Below are 9,731 nucleotides of genomic sequence, written 5' to 3' on the forward strand. Positions count from 1 at the left end.
AAGAGCAAGAACACCACCTTCGATGCATCCAGACCAACACCTTTCCCCACCCAACTAGAGCCCACATTCTGGCCCCCACCCTCTACTCCTCGGAATGCCGCTTCTGTGAGGCTCCGGGCACGCTTTACCACATTGTGTGGGGCTGCGAGAAGAACCCCAACCTACACCCCCTGCCCTTCCCCTCCCCTGAGCACTGGGAGAGAGCACTGACCAGCTCGGACCCTGATGACCAGCTTTGGCTGGTGAAGAGGGCTCAAGAAGCCGGACGGTCTCAAGGGGTCCTGGAATAAGGACTCTTCCCCAAGGCGAACTGCTTTATAGGGACGTTTATTCCTCCTCCTCCTCCTCCTCCTCCACCGTCATCTACGGACAAGGCGACAAAAGCGCTCCTGTGTTTTCTAAAAAAGACGGAAAAAAGACGGAAAAAAGACGAAAAAAAAAGCGCAAAAGTCTACCCGCTATGAATTCACTGGGGCAAAAATGGACTTGGGCAGCGCAGGAAAGGAGTGGTTGGAGAAGTGGATATAGAGATGATGACGATATGATGAGGATGACGACGACGACAATGATAAGTATGCATGAACGCGGGAAGCATACACACCGCATTGTAGTCCTTAATTCTACTAAGGAACCATGGCATCCCCGGGCTGACGTCCTCTACACTTTCCCACCTCAGCCCTGGTCGTGCTGTGCTTTTCATTTGACCTTTCCACCAAACGATGGTGATGATCATTAAGATAGCTTCTGCTTGACCATCAACACGATGCATCGCGGTAAAACAGTCTCCAAGGTTCCCACCAATATTTTCCTCCACAAGCCGCCCCCCCATTAAGCGTGGGATCGGATGACACAAATGCGTCCCTTTCGAGAACGACCGAGGATCAAAGTCAGGAGGGGACGTCATTCCACCTTGTTCATCCGCCATCGGGCCAGATTGTGGTAGCCCGCCGCTCTTTCTTAGTAGGGGCCCTTCGTGTCAGCGTACGTGCAGATGTTAGCTTGGAGTCAAGGTAATCGTCAGCTTGTGTGATAAAGCAGAAAACAGCAGTCCGTGCGAGCGATGGGCAGATACAAGAAGAGAGCCGCAGCAACGAAGCATCGGATGTGTACGGGTTAGGGATAATGTACAGGACGAATGTGCAGCCCTCCCACCTTCGGCGCCTAAAACCCCAAAATTTGAATGCGTTCATGCCGCCCCTCTTGCCGCTGAATGGCGCATCCTTGCCCTCAAGGCGGACAATGGAGTGTCATTCTTACCTGCTCCCAATTCCTCCTCCACGACTGTCTTTCGTGAGGAGGGGGGTGGGAATGTGCCATGAGTGAGATGACACGTCCTTCACGGGGGATTGGCAAAGACATTAATGGTTAGTTTACATTAGAAACACATATTCTGCTCACGTTAAAACTCGCAGGGCCTTCGTAGGGTCATACCGAAACCTTTTCTTTCTGTGTGTATGTCGCTAATCCGCTAGGCGTGGCGCCAACACGCTAAACAATCAGCATATTGTCACGAAGCCAAGTACGACGTAGGTTTCCTCAAGGAACAAACTTTGTTGGAGCGAACTTGTGCTCCGCTAAAAACTCGAAGAATACACAAGCGGCCAAGGAGCAGTCAACAAAGCGACTTGTGCAGGCGGGTGTCAGCGAATCGAATGCTGCGGCGTTTGCCGTGCGAACATTTATCTTTCCGTGTGGACGTTCTGGAAGTGTCGAATTAGATCGAGAAAACTTGCAATGGTTCTAGTATAGCGACGACAGGGCGAGACGCTCTCCCTATCAAATCAGATAGCCTGCGCGGCATACAGAAGAAGGGGAGCATAACACGCGCTCGGCTTCGAACGCAGATAACACCATCGGGCGTTTCCACGTACACACTGGATACAGAACACCTGAGTAAACAAAATAGAGGCATGCTTCGCGGCAGTATTATGGAACAGCAGAAAGGAGCAGGCACTGCAGGTATTACATATATTGCGGGGTAGAGAGCCACGGTATGTGGCATTCGCCGTTAACGTTTTAGATACCAATTCTCCACAGAGCAAAAAAGCGCGAATTAGGTGACAACGAATTCGCTGCTGAATTGAAGTTTTTTTTTTTTTTTTTAAGCGAAGGTTTGGTGTCTTCACTGATGCCGCTGTACGCCAGCACGCCCTGCAGGAAAGCCAACTTTCTCTGACGATGATGATGAATGATCGTGGGTGAAGTGAAAGAAGAAAACGTTTCCCGTGGCTGGAATCGAACCTGGCTCCCTCGCGTTACGAAGCCGGCGTCTTTCTGATTGCTGCATTTCTACATGGTCGAAACGAACGCCAAGCAGCAGGTACCAATGCTCACCGTATACACCCCAAACCCGAACGTTAGGCCAACGGAGTGCACACCCGAAAGTTGCTGTGACTATTCTAGAAAAGTGGTGCGTACCTCCGGAGTTGCACATACTCGCTGTGTGGGATTGGCCAACCAAAGAACCCATCGCGGTAAAGCCTAGCATTCAACCATCGTCGTCGTAGACGGGGAACGTTGGACGGAGGGGTGCATGATTTAAGTAACTTGCATTGCGGATTGAACTCTCATTTTAGCCCGCGGACCCTAGGCCACAGCCTTCACACGATGTAGTCCGAACGGCAAGGTGGCCTTTGCACAGATGGGACGCTGTCGTTGTAACGTCACGGAATCTGAATGACGTCAGTCGACCGCACGGTTACTAGGTACAACACGTGGCTTCTACTATTTCGTATTACGCTACAGGCGGAAAACACAGCGGATTGATAAAGCGCGCGCGGCCGTGTGCGAGAACGAGTACACACAGCCGGACTAATCATGGGATGACGCAACATGCGTATACGTGCGGAGCAAAGAAAAGTTTGGGAGAGGCTCCAACATCAAGTCTACTGCAGCCGGAAAGGCAATTTTACATCGTTCCCTTTTCTTGCCTTTAAAAGCGTGCTGGGCGTCTCAAAATTATACGGGTCGTTGCAGCACTACGCGAATAAAATGACGGACACCAACGGTGACAGCTGAAGATACCACATAGTTCTGAGAAAACATTACAACGAATCCAATTTAACAGTTTATTCTCAGAATGCCATAATGACACAACGATTCGTGCTGCAATAATATGTGCACTGTCGCAGCGCTTTTTAAAACAAATAAATAAGCGACCAGGGAAAGGTTGCATGTAGGAAAAAATAAGCAACCTGGCACTGAAAGACAACTGCTTACTGCAAGCTGGACTGACTGCGCCGGAAAGTTTAGAACTCGTTCAGCGCCAGTCTACCGCTGCGGGGAGCGCGACGGCTACAGGGTTGGCGCCTTCAGCAAATCGACCGTCGGCAGTTGGCTGCTCCAGGGCGACCATCCAGCGCCAAGCGGCGTCACACTGCCCCTCGGGGCGTCCTCGTCGAAGTAGGGCAGCTCACAGGATACGGATCGCCTGCCTTCAGCGAAAGCACCGATGGCCTTCTGGAGCGTGTTGGTCTCCGTGTAGGTCCTGCAGCGGTACTTAATCCTTGTGTACGGGTCTAGTGTGTTATCCTCCGGGCCGTAGCCCAGCCTGGGCTTCAGTGGAGACCAGATGGACTTGGGCCGATGCAGGTCCCGTCGCGGTGACCATATGAAGCGGTCTTCCGGCTGGGTCGTTTCGGGCAGCACCGAAAACCAGGCGCCTTCGTCGGGGATCTGGGCTTCCAGCGAGCCTTCGGCCGAAGAATCAGAGCTGCAGTATTCGACAGCAAGCTTGTCTATCAGTGGCAACAGGTCTTCTATGTCGTCGTCCGCCACAGCCGGGTGCGACCAAGACGCCGAGTAGTGGCGACGACCGTAGTAGCGCCGGGGTTCGCCCCTCTGCTCCCGTGCGGATTCTCTGCCGCCGCAGTCATAAGTGAGGGCGCCGTCTTTACACGTGATTTGGTCCTGGTTGAGCACAAAATCGGCGATGTCTAAAGGCAGGTCCTGCTGAAATTCTCTGCGCACGTCTTGTCCCACCCACCTTCCATGGGAGTCGTAGAGTCTGCGCTCGGGCAAGCGTCGTGGAAAGCTTTTGGTCCGCCGCCTGTTTCCGCCGAGCCTGCCGACAAAGTAACCGGCACCGTGAGGAAACGGTAGGTTGGCTGGACCAAACGCTGCCACTACGGGCGAAGCTGGCGGTGGCAGCGGTGGAAAACCCGGAGGGTACGGCAACATTTCGTGATAGGGAAAACACGGTTGGGCGGCCTCGGCTAACTTCAAGAAGCTCAGTTCGTCAATCACACAGCCAGGAGACGACCGTGCCGACGGCAGAGGCGACATCATCACGGGGTGCTGGTAGCCGTTGGGGCGTGGCGGGAACACAAACACGCTGTCCTCAGACGGGGAAAATGGCCCGTAGGGGCTAGTGGCCTCAGTGTAGGACCCAACCGGCTGCACGCCAGGCCGAGCCCTGCTTTCCTTGCAAGGCACATCCATTTGAGGAACCTCGATGGCGGGCGGGGACGGGGCGTTCTCTTTCTCCGAGCTTCGACGAAGCTGCGATGCAGCGAAGGCTTCTGCTTCAACGTTCGGCCTGTCCGGCCTGGCGAGTATGGTGTACTCGGCGGTCGGCGCACTGCTTTCACGACTCTCCGACAGTGGGGCGTCCCGAGTGGTTTCCGTTCGAGCTGAATTGCCTTCGGTCCCCTCCTTGGAGTTCTCGTTCACTGCTACCACACCTTCCTCCCGAACGCAGTCGTCGTCGTCACAAACAGCTTGCTTGTTGCTCGGTGTTTTGTCGCCCGGGCTTGCGCTCACGTTGCTTCGTCTTCTGCTGGCGCGCTTGAGGAGCGAGTCGAACGCGCCGGACTTGCTCTCTCTGGAGTGACAGGGGGCATTCGGCGCAGTAACAGCAGCGCTAGCCCTAGAGAACTTGCCTTCGCCGTTGCGCCTTGAGTTGCTCATCGTCCAAGGCCTGCCGTCGGCAGCTTTCGACGGAGCTTGCTGCTGCCTCGACTTCGGTCGTGCGCCGGACGCAGACTTTTCTTGCGCGCTGAGTTCAGACGACGTCTCATGGTCAGGCGAACTGTTAAACTTACGGTCGCACCTGTTCATGCTGACAGGCAGCGCGTTTTTTCACGGAAATCCTCCAGTTCCACCGCGGTGGGCGGCAAAGGCTCGAACGCTGCCCGATACGAATGGCTCGCGTGCGGCAGCCGCCGCAATAGCTCGAGACGCACCGAATTGCCAGCAGCGAAGAGCACTTATCTCGGAATCGACGCTGGTTCGTTCTTAGTTCCAACAGCTGCACCCAGCGAAGCGGGCGAGGGAAGGCCGCCGGTGAAAGTTATCTGCGAAAGGCAGTGACAACGCGTCTTCCCGTCCGTCTTTTTTCTTTACCACGTTTCCGAACCCCAATGCCGGCGCGAAGCTACATCGTTGTTAGGAAAGGCAAAACAAACAAAAACGAATGTGTCTATCTACGGCTACGGCGCGATGGCGATGATTTGATAGTTAAGACGCAGAGCACTTGCGTTTTTTAAAGTGTGTTACCTGCCATAGCGAAGTATTCCTAAGAAATCACTGGACGAGACAGAGAAAAATATTGGAAGATATTTAATTAATTTAACTCTGGTCGTCATCCACCCCGCAACCGTCCCGAATTGCACATATGGGCCACGCGCCGCAGGTGTGGGCGCCGTTGAATTTATCTCGTCAGTCAGGCTGGCCTGGGCTCGAGCACTCGTCAAAGTCACTTTCGACGGCATCGCCACGGCGAATGATCTCGTAGCCCTCCAGGTCGACGTCTTCCGCCTCGTCGTCGCCGTCTCCGGCTGCTTCAGCGTCGATGAGCCCCGCGTCCTCCCCGCTCACCGCGGGCGCTGCCGCCCTGTCGACCTTCGGCTGATTCCGGACCGGGTTCAGGCAGAAGGGCGAACCCCCGTCGCACGGCGGCAGACAGGTGGCCAGGAACCGGAAGATCGTGCGCAGAACCCGGCGGCGCAGCCTGGCGAAGACCATCCAGCCCATGACCAGCAGGAGTGAGAGCGCGTTCAGGCCGACGATGACCTGCGTCGAGCCGCCGGTGGTTTGAGGCGCCCTGTCGGCGTCCGGGAGGTGGTAGGCGCCGTGGCGCTGGTACATGGAGCTGGTGAAGGCCCCGGCCCGGCTCATGGCGACGCGCGAGGAAAGGCGCTAGGGCGACCCGATGGTGGCGCTCGCAGACCGAACCCAAACCACCTTTCCTCGGATCCGCCGTCGAAGTCCCGCTGCCTCCGCGATGCCCTTAGCAGCCCAGCAGAGACGGCATCGCTAGGCGGGCGGACTGCAGCACCCTTCCGCCGTGGGTTCTGGAGCGGGGTGGATGGCGACCTGCGCGTGACTTCGCCTGCTCGCGCCACTCCTCCCGCGGGCCGTCTTTATCGTCTTCACTCATCGGCTTGCAGGCAGCGAATAGAATTGGGAAAATTGAAGGCATTGCACTGCGGCGACGATATCTGCGTCTTCTGCAGGGCACACACACGTATTGGCGATGTCACTTCACTGCTCATCGCGAGCTTGGTGCAGCGGGGCCTATTCTGCTATCGTCACGTTCTATACTCAGTCTTGCATCGATGAGTAGTACTAACATATAAAAATGACAAGATTATTGTCAATATAAAGTGTCGAATATTATACCTCCATCGTAGTGTTAAACTATGCGTAAAGTTAAAAGAAGGTGCGCGATTCCAAATGGGGACTTCTTTTCTTTTTCTTTTTTTTTTTTGCTATCAGCGTACATTACAATGCCTACGCAATCTCAGGGAACTCCCCCAAGAAATCTGTCCGCCAGTCCATCCGTCTGTAACGTGTTGCACGATATGCTCCGTGGGCACTATGGGCCGTATGGGGTTTTTGAAATTCTTCGGTGCAATTAAGTCTGCTTACGCACTGCTTTGAAGGCCAAAGCCTAGCGATACTTAACTCCTTTGCTGCTACATCGCATGTGCACCTCTTTCTTAACTTTCGTTTCTTAAGGAGGTCTTTTGGCCCGAAACACTTCGGCCGGCTTCTTATCTGCTACGCCGTGTTTGCGCGCCTGTTTCTCCGCTTTCATTTCTTGGCCTTACTAAGCCAATTTCGTGTCGGCAACTAGAATGGCACGCAGCCTCCCTATAGTCATGGTTCTGCGCGGCTGGTGCGCACCTGTTGTACTCACGTACCACCACCTTCAGATAGCATCAACTTTTGCGTTTCCAATTAGTAGTTTTGGGAATTTTGTGAAGCGGGCGCATTAACCCCTCAAAGCTTCCGATTGCGGGCCAATCCTCCGATTGGGCATGTGCTGCGAAGCAAGGACGGAACAACGACAACTTCTGTTTTGTCCAGGGTGAAAACTATGGTTTTTTTTAATTGCACACCAACACACTTTCTGTGAAAACATGGATAGAAGAGCGATCTCTTTTTGTTGCTTAGAACAACTTGTGCGTCCTCTGTCAGAAACCTGAAGCGTGTTTTTAGGGTGTTGGGATGCCAATTTCTTTTGGGACGTCCTGGTAAGAACCCAAAAGAATGAGTATCCAGTGACACCCCATAAAATCAGGTTCCTCGGTGTAAATAACGAAGACGGTGTACCGCATGATATGATTATGAGTTTACAATTGTATAGCATCTGGCGTTCCCGAATGGCGGTGCGCCATGCGGTTGTCAATGCGCAGACCGTGAGCGCGTATTTCAGGGAAAATGTGAACTATTTGTGTGAATTGTACAAAGTTGAAAATCCTGACGCCTAAATCTTACCAGTACTTCAAAAATTGACATCATTTCACGTTCTTAGTAGTTTCCGCCAACTAAAACATGTTAGGCGCTTTTTATTACATCGTTGACTTGTAAAAATGTAAAAAAAGGAAATAAAGACAAATGAAAGCAACGCACGTGCTACTCGGTGGAGCTTCGGGCTGCCGCCATGGAGACCCGGGTTCAAATCACACTGTATCCACAGGTGTTTTCATTTATTTCCTCTTTAAAACGGCGACCGGACAACAGCCACGGCGCTTTTCCCCTGAATAGGGCGCTTAAGGCTTTCAAAATTCGTATGGTGTACGTATGTGCAGAGATGCACCACGACCACTGGAAGGAATGCTTAATTCGTGCGCCTAAGTTTCTAACATTTTTTTTAAAGACTGATCACAGCGGTAACGTTGGAACAGTATACGAATAATTCCGCTCATGCGCAGTGCTGTCGGCTAAAGCCTTTTGACTTTGTGAGGGTGTCCCTCTATTCCACGCCTGGCCAGCTAAGCCGTCTTTGTGGGGAAAGGAGGAGATAGATAAATAGCGCACTATCCGCGAACCGCTGGGGATCGAACTTCGACGTACACTATTTGTCAAAATTTTCTATGTCAATCCCAAGCCTTCTGGACCACAAATAATTTAACGAATAAGCTTTACCTTTCAATGTGACAAAATTATTTTATGACATTAAGGAAGAAAGGTGTTTTGTCTTTAGCTTTCCGGCATAAAATGTTTCAGCCTAGCTCGGGACGTGAGCTTGAACATAGAATTTTTTTGCGGCCCGTGCACTTTCGGCATGGCCTTTGGTTTCAAAACACTCGCCGTGGTTGAGACCGCCCTAAGGGAAAACAGTACATCCCAAATTAGCTCAACTCAACCAAGCTCGGTTCGCGGAATTTCCAGCGGGTCAGTGTGTGGGGCTCGGCCCCCTGAAATCAGCTTACCTCATGCTAACCTCGTGCCTCGATCCCGCTCTTTCCAGCCCCTACAGGTGGCGCTGCGGAAAACAGCAATGGCGGACGAGATGGTGATCGGGCCGCCGTAGCAACATGCGTGCCAGCATCAGTAGCGGCCTGAAAGTCCATTGCTCCGCTTGAAACAACTACTTTCTTGAAAAATAAATGCATGCATACGTTGCTGATCGCGAGACAACATTCGATTCGTTTCAGGGTGTCTGTTGCGGTGTAGAAAGCGCTGTGTGCGAGGCAATCCGCTCTGCATGGCCCAGGCCGCACGGAAGTGGTTTCAGAACAACCCCGTCTTATTGGGCAAACAACGTGCTACAGAATGTGCAACGCTAAGTTTTGGGACACTATTGCAGTGCACGTCCATCAGTGTACGTTTTACTTTAGGCGTGTTCGTTTCCGTGCGTACACACTAAGCAGAAGCCCGTGCGCACCATGCGCTGGCGACATGTGCGTATTGCGGTGTTTTGCTTGGGTGTAGTAAAACCTAGTTACGATATTGAGTAGTCAAACGGTGAAAAAGAGGCCTCCATTGCGTCGTATCAAGTGGTGTACAAACGAACGTGTTAGCATTATATGAAAAAAAAATATTGTAAGCGTGACGTATTTACGCGTGCATGTAGCATACACTGGCGTGTGATATTGAAGCGTACACTGTTAAACTAAAGGCAGTACTTTACAGGTGTGCTACTGTCTTGTGATAACTAATTTACGTTAAAAACTAATTTACGGCTGAAATTACGTTATGTTGATTTGACTGCCGGTAAGATTTTTAAGTGCGTCGATCCTTATTACCAAAACGAAAACGGGGGCTACCAAATGCATTCAAGAGCTCGCATTTGAACTACCAGACCCAGTTACAGTATTGTCGTTTCTAAAACATCTCGCTTAGACACACCTATTTCGATATTCAATGATTAATCAATAATCACATCTCCACATTTGCTTCTCGCCTTCACGTGCAAAAAGTTTTAAGTTTTCTTCATTGAAATAAAAGCAAGCGGTTTGGACAGCCTCTGCTGCTTATGTTTGGAAGCAGTGGAATTGAGC

The sequence above is a fragment of the Haemaphysalis longicornis genome, unplaced genomic scaffold, assembly GCF_048455015.1.
Source record: "Haemaphysalis longicornis isolate Haplotype H1 unplaced genomic scaffold, Haemaphysalis longicornis Haplotype H1 scaffold_3, whole genome shotgun sequence".
NCBI classification, from domain to species: domain Eukaryota; kingdom Metazoa; phylum Arthropoda; class Arachnida; order Ixodida; family Ixodidae; genus Haemaphysalis; species Haemaphysalis longicornis.